The sequence below is a fragment of the Rhododendron vialii genome, chromosome 6a (assembly GCF_030253575.1).
Source record: "Rhododendron vialii isolate Sample 1 chromosome 6a, ASM3025357v1".
NCBI classification, from domain to species: Eukaryota; Viridiplantae; Streptophyta; class Magnoliopsida; order Ericales; family Ericaceae; genus Rhododendron; species Rhododendron vialii.
In genome coordinates, this window is record NC_080562.1 from 25,806,674 (window position 1) to 25,823,693 (window position 17,020).

The 17,020-nt window shown below is 40.8% G+C and overlaps 1 pseudogene; it reads right to left on the reverse strand.

Annotated features, from left to right (window-relative positions):
* LOC131328532 (uncharacterized) overlaps window positions 1-17,020 on the reverse strand; it is a 49,180-nt pseudogene that overhangs the window by 14,549 nt on the left and 17,611 nt on the right.

Consider the following 17,020-nt stretch of genomic DNA (forward strand, 5'->3'; position numbering starts at 1 on the left):
TGATCTTATTTAAGATCTAGGCTTGTTAGTTAAAACAGAGTACAGTTTTTGACAAACCAAACGAGTCCTTGTCATCACTTCTTCAAAAAGTTGTTAGGCTCTATCTTGGCCTTAGAACTTTGTTAATGGTGGCCTAAACTCGAGGCCTTTATGTATGAATGAATAGCATGGCCTCAGTTCAGTTATTTTTTATCCAATCTTCTATGGCCTCCTTGGTAGGTTTTCCCCAAAATCCCTCATTTTCCACATAGTAGGATAATGATGTTTGAGATATTTTCTATTTGTCAAATGCTTATGTAAGCCACCATCCAAGTCCATTAAAAGATAGACGTTACCTCAAAGGACTTGAGCAATCTGGTAAGGTCCTTCCCAGGTTGGAGACCACTTGCCATATCTTGGGTTCTTTTTCCCTAAGGGGAAGACTGCCTTCCAAACCAAGTCACCCTCAGTAAAGCTCTTTCTCCTTACACATTTGTCATAAGATCTAGCGACTCTTTTTTTCTGAACCAACATATGATCAAGGGCTGCAAGCCTAACCTCGTCCAAGTCCTCAAACTCCATCAGCATGGCCTGAGTATAATCTATAGGAGTGAGGCCATTTTGATATGCTAGTCTTGCTGACTTTACTGCTGCCTCCATTGGTAGGACTGGATCATGCCCATATACCAACATATAAGGAGTTATATTGGTGGCTTCCTTCTTTGAGGTTCTGTAGGCCCATACGGCCTCAGAAAACAATTCGTGCCAGGCCCTTGGATTATCTTCCACCATTTTCTCTATAATGTTGACCAGAGTCCTGTTGGTAGACTCAGCTTGGCCATTTCCTTGTGCGTAATAAAGAGTAGAGTTGGAGATAATAATATGTTGCTGTGCAGCAAAGTTGACTACTTGTTCTCCCATAAATATTGTACCCCTATCTGCAACCAAGTGTTCAGGTAATCCAAACCTATAGATGATTCTTTCTTTGATCACATTGATTACTTCTTGTTGATCCACAGACTTTAATGGTACTACTTCTGCCCACTTGGTGAAATAGTCTGTGGCTACCAAGATGTAAGTATGATTTCCTGAAGAGGGCGGATAAATTTTCCCAATTACGTCAAAGGACCAACCTCTAAATGGCCAAGATTTGACCACAGCACGATAATCAGCTGCAGGAACACGCTGAATTGGGCCATGGGCTTGGCATGGTTGACATCCTTTAGAAAAACGAATACAATCCTCTAAGATGGTTGGCCAATAGTATCCATACCTTTTGATTAGCCATCTCATCTTTATCCCTGATTGATGAACTCCACAGATTCCTTCATGGACTTCACTCATGACCCTCATGGCCTCGGGGTGCCCTAAACACCTTAAAAGTAAATCATCCTCAAAGCTTTTCTTGTATAATTCATCGCCCACGAGGATATAGCTCATAGCCCTTCTTCTTACCTTCCTAGAGGTTCTGTTATGAGGCCTTTTCAGGAAGGAAATAATAGGTGTACGCCAATCATTCTCTGGTTCATCATCTGATTCTTCACCTGTGAAGTTAGAAGTAAATATCTCTAGTCCTAGCCCTCTCCTTCTAACAGAAGGTAACAACCTCTTTTGGACTGTAATGATCTTGTGGATTGTTTCTGGAGCTAGCTTCAAACCAGTTGAGGCCTGAGCCAAGCTGTTGGCTTCAGTGTTCATACTCCTTGCAACGTGTTTGACAGTTATATTATCAAAATCTTGAATTAATTGCACTGCTGCCATATAATAAGGAGCCAAGTCCTCACTATAGCATTTGAACGTTCCTGCCAAGTGATTGATTACAAGGTTTGAACCCCCGATAATCTTTACTTCTCTGGCCTCTAGATCCCTTAGGATCTTAAGGCCTATAAGAACTGCTTCGTATTCAGCTTGGTTATTTGTACATGGGAAATCAAATTGAAAGGACAATTCAGTCCTCAGGCCTTGAGGAGCAATGATAATTACTCCACAGCCTGAGGCCTACTGAGTCCTTGATCCGTCAAAGAGTAGTGTCCAAGGAGTAAGTGATATCTCAAGGGCGTTCAAACTTAACTCGGACTCATCGCCGATATCCACGCATGGATGATCAGCAAGAAAATTCGCTAAGGCCTGGCCCTTTATAGCCTTTTGAGGAACGTATTGAAGACTAAACTCCATTAGAGCTAAAGACCATTTGTCGATTGAGGGGACCGCTAGATAGGAATGAATCCAATCTCTCCCCAATAGAACATTGAAGGAAGAGTGTGAATTAACAATAAAGAAAGGTGTCGTTAAGGTCTTGGACCCTATCGTTAAATTTATGATCAGAATACCTTGGCATGCTGTCTCCTTCCCAGTGAAGTCAGTCAAGGTGGCGTTGCATGAAACCAGGTCTTGATCAGTCTTCCCGAGCCTCTGTATCATGGCCTTAAGAATGAGATTGGCTGCTGAAACGTTGTCTACCAGGATATGGTTCACTGCATCCCATCAAGGCAACCAGCAATGTACAAGGGCTTGATGTGTTTGTTCATCATAGGACTCGGCCTCTCAAAGATCACGCTAGCCGCACGATCTTCATTCTTCTCTTCGGTCTCATCCTTCAACACGATCACTGAAGGCCCATTCAGTCCTACAGAGAAGGACTCATTTAAAATCTCCGTTGTCTGCCCCATCTCTACAACATCTCCCTCCATGGCTGTTGGAGTATTGTCCTTGGCTTCCAGATCTGCTGGTAAAAACACGACCATGTTGCATTGCATGTTATGACCCTATCTAGGCATAAACACCTTAGCCTGTGGATTCAATTTGGACTTGCCCCCCGAGTCTCGCTTTCTAGGCTCAAGGGCTGTCCTCTGGTGCAAAGAGACTTGTCTTGGTGGAGGCTGAATCCTAGCCTCTTTAAGAGTTCTTTCCAAGAGAGGTTGTTTCTTGGGTACTGTTGCCTGTTTTGGAGGTGGTTTGGTAACAGCCTCTTTGTACGTCTTCTTGAATGGGATTTGCTTCTAGGGTAATTTCCTTGGAGGAGGCTCAAAGATAACCTCTTCCATAGTCCTTTCCAGAGGCTTGTATACTCTTTTAGCCTTAGGTTTTTCGACCATAGGCTCTTCCACCGGGATCTCCATCTTCATCTTCTCATTGGGATCATCTCCATTCATGAGGTTGTCTTCATTCATGGGATCGTCAAGTAGGTCTACTTCTTCCTCAGCCTTTCTTGCTGCCTACCTAAATCGTTGGCGGCGCCTCTTCTGAGATCTGGACAAAGGTAGAGGTTCAGAGGGAAACTTTGGATGTTCAACCCTATGCCACTCATCTGGAGGAGTGACTGGAGGTCTCACAACTCTTGGCTTATCTTTGGAAGGAGCAGAAATCCTTAGATTGCCCAGCTCATCTCTAATTTCAACCAACCCTGGCTGAATTCAGTTGAACACAGATTCGCGTACAACCCTTCTTCCTTTAGACCTGCGCGGCTCCTTATGACTTGGCTCAGCCCTTCCCACAATAATACTTTTCAAGACTGGCTTGCTAGGACTGGCATGATGTCCACACTCTGTACACACCATGGAACAAGTTGGTTTCTCTGGTTTCTTCACTCCTAACGGTCTGGACCACCAAGAGTTCAGCTTTTCAAACCTTCTAACCCGCTCAGTCTTGACGTCACCCTCATCATAATAAGGACCCAATACCTGCCTGGGCTGGACTTATAGACTGCTCTGGAAGGGGCTCCCAAACTTATCTTCTGCCTTGGAACAGTCCTAGGCATGTCCCTTATGTTGACGGAGACCATATTTGTACTCAGTCCTGAAGGAAAGGGATTGCCATCCACCCCCATGGGCTACTTGTCTTTCTCAGGGAATTAGAACTCTCCCCGCTCAATTTTGTCCTGGATATCATTTCTAAATACTATGCAGTTATTAGTAGTATGACTCCAAGAATTGTGATACTTACAATACTCTTTGCCCTTCAGTTCTTCCGGAGTTAGAATCTTGTGACCAAAGGGCAGTTTGAGCAGCTTGTCGGCCAGGAGTTGATCAAAGATAGCTTCAGCCCTACCCACGTCGAATGTATAGGTCCTGGTTGACTTATTGAAAGTGCTCTAGGCTGGCTGCTTTGTGGGTTCCATCTTGACAAAGGCCTTGCAAACGTATGGCTTTTTGTTGATGATTTCAGCCACTGCCACGTCTGGGTCTGCCTCTGCTTCCACTACAGCAACCTCGTAATTAGGGTCGCGGTAATACGTCCCTTTAGATGCCGTCTTCCTGTCCTGCTCTTCCGCCAAGAACTTTTCATAATGAGAAGCCTTAGAAGATAATTCAAATAGGTCTCTGAACTCCGTTCCATAAAACTTCTTCTTCATTTCAAAGCCCAGGCCGTTTAATGCTATACGCACGTATTCGGCCTCAAGAAGGACTATCTTGCATTTGAATCGAGCAGTTTTGAAACGTAAGAGGTAGGACTCCACAGACTCTAGATGGGTTTGACGATAGCATGACAGGTCTGCCAACGTCACTTCTGGTTCCACCCTGTAGAACTGCTGGTGGAACATCTCCTCCAACTGTGCCCAGGTCTGCACCGAGTTAGGTGGCAAGTTGATGTACAAAGTGAAGGCTGTCCCAGTAAGAGAATTGGGAAAAAGCCTTAACTTCAGTGCATCAATGGTCCTAGCTTCTCCACATTGAACTTGAAACCTGGCAATGTGCTCCACCGTTGACTGCATGCTCTCACCATTGAAGGTTTGAAATTATGGGACTCTATAACCCTTTGGGAAAGGTGTATTGTCCACCTCCTTGGTATGAGGCTTCCTATACATTGGCCTTCCCAAAGGTCTGAAACCAGGTCCTAACTGCTCTTGGAGCAGGTTCAAGACTTGATCCCTTCCCATGACTAGGTTTGGCTCAGGAGGCGGCTGTGGGTGTGCCTCTTGTGCCTGCTGGTTCTGGGCTGGACTTGCCCCCCGAGTATCAGAGCTTTGAGGAGTATGTGCTCCTTTGTCCTTTCCAGAGCCCTGGCCTCCTTGCAAAGGCCTTTTGTTTGTCTTGTCAGACTTGTCAAGCTTGTTCTGGTCCTCGACCAAAGTAAACATTTGATCGTGATTCGGAGGCATCGAAGCTCCTCCAATCACGACTCCCTTCTCTTTTTGCCCCCCGAGTGCAGGGCTATTAGACGAAGTGGCATGGTAAAATGTCTGAGGAGGGGGAGGAACCCCCAATAAGCCAGCTTGGTCTTGACCGTTGCCAAAGACACCAAACTGTGGAAAGCCCTGCTGCTGAGGAGCGAGCGGTAGCCTCTCTGTAAGCTTAGTAACCATTTTGTTGACTGCTATGGTCAGAGGTTCCAAGGACTGAGTGAACGATTGCGAGATTGACTGCGTAACGATGTGGGAGATCTCACGTCCTGCCATGAAAATATAATTTTTGACGCTGTCAGTAGCGTCGCTAAGATCTTGGGCGCTGATCTGAGGACCAGCTTCCTCGAGTAATGGCACGTCGACTGCCACTCCTTCAGGACTCTGTGGTGGATCCGGGATGGGTGGATCCTGTTGTTGCTGCGGCTTCCTGACCATGACAAAACCCTTAGACGATTAAGGTCCCACTGGGCGTGCCAAAAAGATGTTCGGCTCTGAAATGGCTCAAGGACTGAGCGGGCGTGCCAAGACTTGTCGCGTCTAACGTAAAGGGCTGAGCGTCCCTGTTCTGACTTCTAGATCTGAGAGGGCGATAGTGCTGCAACCTAAGGGTTGGATTGCAGTGAAGGTCCGTGGTTTTGCCTCTTCGTGCGAGGACTTAATAATTTCCTAACTGTGTAGGAAAGAAAGTAACAACGTAGAATTACTTTACTATATCGTAATAATAAAGTAAGGGATGAAGAGAGATATGAATAACTTTATTATGTTTCGTAATAATAAAGTTGGGGTACAAGAGAGATAGAAACCCGAATTACTTGGTGAAGTAATTGAGTGAGGGTGAGAAAATAGAGATAGTTGCTTCGCTGGGAAGGCTTTGGTTTTAAGCATTGAGCTTGACTGGTGTAGAAACCCTTTTTTCTTCTTGTCTTCTAGTATTTATAGGCCAAGGGTCTTCGATTTTCTGCATGTAAAGGGCTTGTTGTCCTCTTCTCATGGTGCCATGTGTCTTTTGTAACTTCATCTTCATAAGATCATGGGGTAATGGGTAGTTATTGGAAGTTACAAAAGATCATGGGCAATGGGTGCACTGGTCCAGATCTGGGCCGAGTTTCCCGCCTTCGCCGCGAGCTGACATGTGTCCCGAGTAGGCCTCAGATGTTGCCACGTGTCCCAAGTAACTACCCATTAACATATTTAGTGGGATCATGGGTAGTTATTGGAGGTAAATAACAATTACCCATGTGTTTATTTGATCATGGGCAATTAATGGGATAATGGGCCTATTTCTCCTCCTTCTTTTGTGGGTAGCAAAAAAAACCCCAGCCATTTGACTCGGTCAAATGGCTTTCACCAGGCAACAACTTCTTTCTTTCTTTCCACTTTTCATGGGCCACTTGGGTAATGGGCCATTTAATTAAATTAAATGGCCTACTAACATATTTAGCCCATATCAACATTTGGTCCAGCCGAATTCTTTTACAAATTGGCCCAAAACCTCCAAACTCGAGCCCGAACCAAATTAAAATTAATTGGGCCCAGACAACATGGGTTTGGCCCATTAATTTTAACCCAATTCATCTCTATTTTTTGGCCCAATTCAATTAAAAGATAATTAAATAGCCTTCCAACGCTTGCCCAGGACTGGGTGCCAAAAACGGGTGTAAACAATATCCCTACTATGCAGAATAGGCTGAATACTAGAGATTACATATGCTAATTGGGGAGTGGTCAGTTATCCAGGCTGTGTCACAATCACCTGTTTTTTGAATGCTCATATTCTGCAGAAGTGTGGAAGGTCGTCCGAAGAAGAAATCATATTTTCATAGCTCCTATAGCTTTGCTTGATGAAATGGGTTCGTACCAAGGTTCTGAATTCCGTACTGGCTTGGGTACTATTTTTTTTTATTGGTATGGTACGTACCGGAACCGGTCAAATACTGGATACCATTTCTGATTTAGCATTATTACCATTAAATATAGTTATAAATCAATTACTTTACTCATTAATCATAAAATAAACTCTCATTGGACAACAAAAATTACACTCATTATATAAACTTTTTCTAATAAAAAATAAAACACCCTTAACTTTAAGCTCATAAAAATAATTATACAAAAAAAAAATCATTCTGCCAACCCTTTACCTTTTTCAACAAAATACTACTACCCCATAATAACCATTTGAAAAGTACAAAGATAAGGGTAATTTGGTCCTTTGCCATTTTAGGGTTTCCTTTTTATAAATCTTCTCTCCCTTACCAGCAGCTGTCGTTCTTTTCCTTCTGCTGCATCTCTCTCTCTCTCTCTCTCTCTCTCTCTCTCTCTCTCTCACCAGCAGCTGCCGTTCTTTACCTTCTGCTGCATCTCTCTCTCTCTCTCTCTCTCTCTCTCTCTCTCTCTCTCTCTCTCTCTCTCTCACAACCAGCCATGGCAAAACACTAAAATAGGTATAGCTCTCTCTCTCTCTCTCTCTCTCAACCAGCCATGGCAAAACACTAAAATAGGTATAGCTCTCTCTCTCTCTCTCTCTCTCTCTCTCTCTCTCAAGCGCGCACTTGGCCGCTCCTTCTCAATCGCGATCTGAAACCGATCAGAGATGTGTTTGTACTGCCAGAATGGAACCGGATTCCTCTCCGGTACCTCCATGTCGTCTGAGATCGGCCGGAATCGACGGTAACAAGCGGTATCAGAGCCGAGACAGTATTTGAGGGGTAAGTTACTGGTTTTACACAAATCCGATACGTACCGGCCGGTACAGAACAGGATTCACAACCTTGGTTGGTACGTGCAGAAATCAAAGGGTAAAAGCTTTAGGTAAGTTATCCCAAAATTGTGTGTGTCTGTAGCCATTAATAATACTGTTAAAGCATCCAACAAAAAACCGATTAGCAATGAGTGAAAAAGTCGTCCAAGCTCATATACCTAGTTTTGGAGGTGTTAATTAACCAATGTAGAACAAACTCTTATGTGGAAAGGTAAACAACGGATTTATAACATAGGGATCACAACGAACAATGAAACAACGTACACTTGAGGCACAAACAACGGAGCAATCAATTAAGAGAGTCTTGTCTAAAATTCTCCGAAAGTCTATCTCATACCATGTTACCAGAGAGAGGAAGAAGTGTTTAATTAGGGTGTTGATTAACTAACACAACGATTATTATTTATATTATGGATATCTCATTACAAGATTTTTCACTACCAATGTGGGACAAAGACTAACAATATTCTAACAACTGGGTGAGAGAAACACGAGGGTCTTTCAAAAAAAAGGGACGGATCCTGCCTCTCTCAATACTATGGTGTTCAACGCTACCAGAGATGCAGTTTCTGCGAGTGAAGACAAGCCCTGTGAATAGGGAGATCTGCAGTGTTTGGATTTTGGAATGTTTCTACCAAGGCCGGCCCTGGGCTAAAGCCCGAGGTGCCGGCGCTGTAGGCCTCCGAAATTTCAGAAAAACGAGAGCCTCATTTCATAAAAAAAAAATCAAATATATTATATTTATATAAATGTTTCGTGTTTCAACACAATGTCAATTCTAGCACAAGTAGTCTGTGTGAGGTACGTGAAATTGGGATGGGAGATCTTTGGTTCAACTGCTAGGGGGGTTTTCTTTTGACAAAGGGTTTTTTTCCTTTTTTTTTCTTTTGGATCTAGAATAAATAATATACAGCTCTTAGAGCATCCACAATGTAATAATCAAAATCAAAAGATTGTTAAAATTAGCAATGTGTGCTTAAAAAATACTCACATTGTAATAATCAAAGTTAGCAACATCCCACCTAACCAATAATCAAATTTGGGCATTTGAATAATCCAAAGTGACAATGGGAGACTTCACATTGCTAACTTTAGCAACACTCTAAATGAATAATCAAAAGCTGACGTGACAAGTTTTGATTATTTACTTTTGATTATTACATTGCGGATGCTCTTACACCTTTTGCATTCTTATGGTTAAAGTTAATAACATGATTCGTTAAAAAAATGCAGTGTATGAGTGGTATTTCGTTATGTTTGATTTTTTTCTATTGGTATAAAATATTTTAAAATTTTATTTTAGTTAAATTACGAAACTAAAATACCATGTTCAATATTTTTACCTTATATTAACCACCTATATTGATTTTTTTTTATATAGAAAACCTAAGGCCTCAATTTTAAAAGTCGCTTTAAGCCTTCAAATTCTCAGGGCCGACCCTGGTTTCTACTACATTCGGAATCTGCCCCTTTGTAAAAATGAGCTAGAGTAGTTTCAGTTTTTCAGTTTGGTTTTGCTATTTCATGCTTGGTTTAGGCCAGATGTGCTGTTTGTTTTGTTTTTTGGAGCCCTGTTGAGGGCCTTATGTCGTAAGCAGGGTATGCCCCTTAACCGTTGTTTTGTACTATTGGTTTGAGCCTTTTAATGGGAAGTACATTCACCGGGAAAAAACAGTTAACCTTAGCCCATTACATATCGAAACCTTTACAGAAACCCTTGGGTTGGTAAGGATACTGTTGCAACTTTTGGGGTGCTATCACTGCTGAGGTCTTTGTAAGCATGTTAATTGCTGAAATTTTTGAAAAAACCCCCCTTTTACTTTTACCCAATGCACCCTTCTTATGGAGTCTGTCGTGAACTGCCATACAGCTTTCTTCCCTTTCTTTCTTCACCCTCCTGCTCTCTTTCTCTTAACTCATGGCACAAAATAATGCATGCATTACGATTTAGGAGAATTCTAGACTCACATAATAAAGAAAGTCAATCAAAGTATACCCAAAAGAAATAGTCTCTTAAGTTTCCGCACATTCTCTAATTATTCTAGACTCTTAAAAATCCAAGTTACTTGGTCCACCAGATATGGAATAGGTCTTTTGTCTAAATATTTGACAAAAGCCACTGTTGTCGATGGTTGACCTACTGCCATATATTCACAGTGTCTTCGTCATGATTTAGTTCAACTAGCCAAGACACAAACCAGAAAAAGAAAATGAGGACATTCATTCGGATATTGATAACAATAATTCTGTCTACCCGACACTACTCGATCATTAATCCAGGAACTGAAACCAAAAGCAATGTTGAAGAAACTGCAAAATAATGCAAGCTTGGCGATCATTCATCGAAACAAAATACCTGAGGTAGTAGTGGCAAAAAGCGGCGGCTTCATCTAAATTGTAGCGGGCAAAATTTACGTGATCGAGCATCTGCGGGAACATCTGGCAAGTCCTTGCGTAACTTCCCTACTGCATTTGAGTGAGAGAAAGCACCCACCATCATGTCATTGTGCATCATAGACCTAAATGCATTCACCTAGAGAAGACATACAACCAATTTTAATCTTTCACATTAATGGGAAATAGAAATTCTACATCGCTTAATCCCATTTGATTTCACCTTCAGAAGTACATTTTCTAAATTTTATTCATAACATTTATCATGAAGCTATACAATGCAGAATCCAAATACTCATTCAAGCCAAGTTCCCATACTCAAAAGTAATAAGTAATCTCGAAATTCGAGATGCTTTGAAGGGATCGAAAAGCCTTTATTTAAAATCAAAAGTTTTGTTGTTAGTAGTTTGTATAGTTGGGACAAGGGAAATTGTAATTCTTCTATTGATCAATTTTTAGATTGGTTTGAGCTTTTATTGTCGAATAAGGGTGGTGTATAGGGCCTTTTTGTGTATGTGGCCTCCTTTTTGTATACGGGCGGTATTCCCTTAATGCCATGATTCTAATATAATTACTTACTTACCAAAAAAAATAAGTAATGAGTAATATATAACTTTTGGATACATATCCCCCACGGCCCAAAGATATATATAACTTTTGGATACACCTCCCGCATCCGAGTCCATGTAACGTAGACTCTTGCAATAGTGACCTATAAGATGAATGTAATTCATGCTACTGGACAAATTAGCGCTTCAAGCTGTTTCCTGAGATGGCCACGTGGTTCCATGGACACAACTTTAAACCAAGTGCCAACAGAATAGAATACCCATTTTTTAGAATTGCACATAATGGTAATTATACCTCGTACGTTTTCACCTGTTTTGTCTAAACGATCAAATTTCTGGGAGGACATGAGAAAGTAATGCCAGACAAAGCTTCCCTCTTATCAAATGGTCGTGGCTGGTAAAGCATACTCTGATGGGGTATTGTGGGCAGGAGAATAAGGGTTGGAGCAACATCTGCAGTCACAGGTAGGGCTGTAAATGAATTGAGCCGTTCGCGAACTGTTCGAGGCTCGGTTCGGCAAGAGCTCGTTCGAGTTCGATTCGTCTGCTAAACAAACTGAACCTGAACCTCAATTCTAGGCTCGTTCAGTAAATGAGCCGAACCTGAACCTAATGGTATTCGGCTCGGTTAGGCTCGCGAATCTATACTTAAATTTAATTAATAATTCAATAGGGGTCTATTTGTAAATATAAAAAATTTTAAGGTTGTATATATAATTCAATACTTATTTTTCTCCCAAATTATATATGATCAATGAGAGAGTTTGGGTTTGCTTGAGTTTAATAAGCCTAGCCGAACCAAACCCGAGTCTTGACGAGCTCAATTCGAGCTTAGATTCGGTTCGGCTCGATTCGTTTGAGTTTAACGAGCCAAAATGTTTAGGTTCGAATCGAACCGGAGCCGAACTCGAGCCAGACTAGTATCTTAACGAACCCAACCGAGCCGAACCCGAGCCTTGAAAAATTTTAACGAGGCAAACTCGAGCCAAGTTGTTCAGGCTCGAATCGAACTCGAGCCGAACTAGTACCTTAACGAACCCGAGCCGAACTTAATAGGGTTCGGCTCGATTCGGTTCGTTTACAGCCCTAGTCACGGACAAGGCTGGCATGACCACCACTGTGTCCTAGGTAGGTTTGGGGTCATGCTATAGCTCAAGCTCTACGATCGACTTGAGAGAGCATCTACGGTCCATCTAAGCCCTCCTGTCCAGCTCTCCAATGGTTAGGAAGCCTAGGGGCCACTATGAACAAATAATAGCAGTAGTTACCAACATAATGAGCAAAACTCATACTACCGGAAAATTAAAAGCCAATTAACATTTGTACAACTGAAACTTACTTTCCACTATATAGCTCAATCAGCAACGATAACTCCATAATAATACTCACACACACGTACAAGAGAGAGAGAGAGAGTTCTGTATATATGCGAGAAAACAAGCCGAGAACTATCTCCTCGTGATTCCAAAAAGGTCAGTTGACCGGGCAAGTAGGTTTTAAACAAACTAAAAAAACTATAAACCAAAGAAATCTTCAATGAACATAAATGTAAACAAAATTGAAACTTTAAAACTAACCATTGCAAGTTCTCTAGCAAGCACAGGCCGGCAAGAACGAACAGTTACAGGTTCCTCACAGCCACTGAATGTAAACCAATTATTATACTCCAGACACAAGCAGCAACAAAAAATATTTAAAATAAGCTACATGAATACAAAGGACTACACAAAATGGAATGTTAAAGGAAGTTGTTCGTATTACTTGGTCGATAGCAAGGAGGACGGGTATGTCCTTTACAAGCGATAACTCTTTCCTCAAACAAACTAGCACTCCTACTGCAGCATGCGTGTGAGTGACTCCAGTTTGAATGAGGTCGTATAGCGTTGAACCTTCGGGCATTTCCATGGAATCAACCCCTTTCATCCACCCAACACCTGCACCCTCTCCCAACAGGATAGGATCAGATATTTGGCATGGCAATTGTTGTAAGCGGGATTCATTGTACTTCAGAAAGTCCTGAAAATAATCTCCAAGAAGTTAAGAAGCCAAATCAAGTGATTCACCAGAAATCATTGCGAACAAGTTATAAAGATGAAGGTAGAGGACTGTGGAAGGCCAAAAAAGTTGAAGAAACATAGGGGGAAAAGAGAGAGGAAATAATAGTCTTCTAGATTACCAGATATAACAACTGCATCACGTAAATGTATCAACTCCGGCCTAACTATATGCACTTAATTAAAAAAATCTAATATTCAACTATGCTAGGGATAATCTTCATAAACTCTTGTTAAATGGGTAATCCTCCAAAGAAAGGATCCTTCGTATATGCACTTAATTAAAAAAATCTAATATTCAACTATGCTAGGGATAATCTTCATAAACTCTTGTTAAATGGGTAATCCTCCAAAGAAAGGATCCTTCGTCCAGAGATTCATCCCTTCTAACTGCAAAGGCTTTCAAGAAGTATGAACCACGCTGACACAAATTAGGTGACGTAGATCATAGTTAAGTTCTTTTAAGCAAAAAATACATACTTGGTACTCAGTAAAAGCTTCAACTCCGCAGCCCTGGAAATCACAGACAAGGTAAACAAGTAAAGTACGAATTACTCTTTGTTGAATGGACACTACTGCTATATCTAACGGTCCGGCACTTAAAATCTAACAATAGAGGACACGCGGAGATGGATCCAAGTTGGGATGTGGGTACTGGGATACTTCATGTGATTTGTGAACTTCTTTTGATAAGTTTTTAGGGCAAATTTTCGTAGTCATCCCTCTAGTTTTACGGTTGTCTCAATTTCGTCCATCTAGTTTCAATTGTCACCAAATAAACCCTGTAGTTTGCTTTACGTTCCAAATTGATAAAATCGTTAACACCGTTAATGAAACTAACGGAAAAATATGATTAAAAAATTAAGTGCTCCAATTTTCAATCCGGTTGAACCGGTGCGAAGATCTTATTTTTTTTATCATTTTATCCTAGATGATCGTAATGAATTTTTGGCTCTAAGACCTTACAACGAGCACTCGAAGACTTCTTATTTAGTTTCAGGGCTCTCTTAGAGTACTCATTGAAAGGCCTTAAAGCCAAAAATCCATTATCACCATTTAAGATAAAATGATCAAAAAAATAAGATATTTGTACTGGTTCAAACAAATTAAAAATTGGAACACTTAATTTTTTAACTATATTTTTTAATATATAAACGGTGTAAAAAATAAGTGTTCCAATTTTCAATCCGTTTGAACCGGTGCGAAGATCTTATTTTTTTGATTATTTTATCTTCAATGATCATAATGGATTTTTGGCTCTAAGGTCTTTTAATGAGCACCCTAAAAGAACCCTGAAACTAAATAAGGAATCTTCGGATGCTCGTTGAAAGGCCTGCGAGCCAAAAATTCATTACGAACATCGAGAAAAAAATAATAATAAAAATAAGATCTTCGCACTAATTCAACCGGATTGAAAATTAGAGTACTTAATTTTTTAATCATATTTTTCCGTTAGTTTCATTAACGGTGTTAACGATTTTACAAATTTGAAACGTAAAACAAACTACAGGGTTTATTTGGTGACAATTGAAAGTTTATTTGGTGACAATTGAAACTAAAATGACGAAATTGAGACAACCGTAAAACTAGAGGGACAACTACAAAAATTTGCCCATATTTTTATTAGTAATTAAAATGTGGAGAGATCGGCCCATTGTTCAAGCCCACCAAATTGATTAATGCTTGATAGTGTAAGAATTTTCAAGCTCATCACCCATGCATTAAAAGCCCATATTTGAAGCCCATGCCATGATTTACAGCTGTACTCTGTACAAAGAGTAACAACTGTTGGGTCGGTAATATATGAGTCTCGGTTTTTATGTCTCTAATCTATCTCGGTCCCTCAACTCAAGAATGGCGCTCAGAAACACCAGCACACATCTCCCTTCCTCTCTCGATTAGGGGTTTGTTTCATTAACTGACGAAATCGATCTACTGGTTCTTCATCTTCCCGATGGTTTTTCGTCCTTTGACAATGGCTGCTCTGCTGCTTCGCTGCACCATTCCTCATCAACAAGTATTATATCCCTATATTTCTCCTAATCTTTTCTTTCCTTATTTTTGTTTTTTCATCGATCAGCTCCACGATACCAGTCCTCACTCCAGCAGTGTCCGAATGAAATTAGTCATACCTGATACACATCCCACACATGTTTGTGTTTGTGTCGTGTCGACATGGGTACTTTGCCAAAAAATGAGGATACATGTAACATAGGAGCTAATGGACTCGTGCATTTGAAGGAGTTCTTAGTTTATCGTGCATCTTCAACAAAATCAAATGCCAGATATCAGCATTAGGTTCTCTTAAAATTCCAACCAATCAGAAGTTACAAGAAATGTAAATTCAATACTGAAGATAACGGAAAGGATAAAAATCAATGAATCAGATTATACCAAACAAAACCCAAACCTAGCAGCAAGAAGAACCGCATTCTTGCCTGAAGTGCATTTGTTGCTTGAACAGGCGTGTCCCAAAAACCGGTTTGTGGATTTTTGTAGAAAACTCTCCATGCGTCCACTTTCGACCATTTGGGACATAGACAACAAGCCAACCTTCATCACGGGCCCAGTGAACAAGCATTGCTAGTGCAATACTTCTGCCACAACTAACAGGACCATCCAAAACAATTTGCTTTCGAACCTTTGAATCTGAGTGAGGCAGGTAAGGATTAAGGGGCGCAAGTATGATCAGAAGCATTTCAAAAAAAAAAAGTATGATCAGGAGAAAAGAATATAAAGGCAAAACATGAGTTCTTCAACTAAGACCTAATAGAATGGCAATTTAGGACCGACTAATAATAAACAGTCGAATACTAGAATATCTTGCAGGGATTCTAACTTACCGGAAAAAATCAAAACAGCTTTAAGTATCTCCTAAATATTTTTAAGTTGATGCTATGAATCATTCTTACTGGCCATTCATCTGGAAACCTTTACCATTTAACAGTTTAGAAAACAAACTTGTCTACAGAACCGTTCAGCATCTGGTTATAAATCCCAATTGATAGGAAGTTGGTTCCTGAAGCCTTCGCTATCTGTCATATGCAACAGAATTTCTTACTCAAACCCTGAACATTCCATGAACACTAATCTTCCATACATAAGCTCCTTGTAAGTACTCGACAAGTCAATAATAATCAGTTATCGCTACCAGATTTTTATGGACATTAAACTATACACATTGGTTAACTATGACATATTGACATCAAAACTCCTAGCAATCAGCTATCAATAAAGAACTGTTTGTGCTTGAAGACTTGTCTTCGCATATTGACAGTATTGATAAACATTTCCCTCAAAATCTGACATTATTTAACACGAGAAAACTGGTTTGCATAATGAAAAACAGGCAAGACACTTATTATCAGTAGAGGCCTTTTGGACAAGGACTACAAAATAGTTCTTATCACATTGCATCTGAAACAAATTAAGCTACACCCGTTTTTGGCGCCCAGTCCTGGGCGAGCGTTGGAAGGCTATTTAATTATCTTTTAATTAAATTGGGCCAAAAAATAGAGATGAATTGGATTAAAATTATTGGGCCAAACCCATGTTGACTAGGCCCAATTTATTTTAGTTTGGTTCGAGCCCGAGATTGGAGGATTTGGGCCAATTTATAAAGGAATTCGGCTGACCCAAATGTTGGCATGGCCTATTAACCGAGTGGCCCATGAAAGGTGGAAAGAAATGAGGAAGTTGTTGCCTGGTAAGAGCCATTTGACCGAGTCAAATGGTTGAAAGTTTTATCACCCACGGAAAAAGGGATGACATGGCCCATGATTTGTCAATTACCCATGGGAATAGGTAGTGGAGGAGAAGGTCATGGCCCATTGTTCTTTTAACCGCCCATGACCAAGAATTTACACATGGGTAAATTGATGTTCACTCTTCTCAACCGCCCATGATCCCATAATGAGAAGAGACATGGGACACTTGTCATCACGAGAAGAAAGGACGGGAAATCCATTTTCATGCAAAAACCTTGGAGCACATTGCTTATAAATAGCAGAATCAAAGAAGGAAAAGGGGTTCCCACACCAATCAAGCTCAACGCTTAAAACCAAAGCCTTCCTAGCGAAGTAACTATCTCTATTTTCTCACCCTCACTCAATTACTTCACCAAGTAATTCGGGTTTCTATC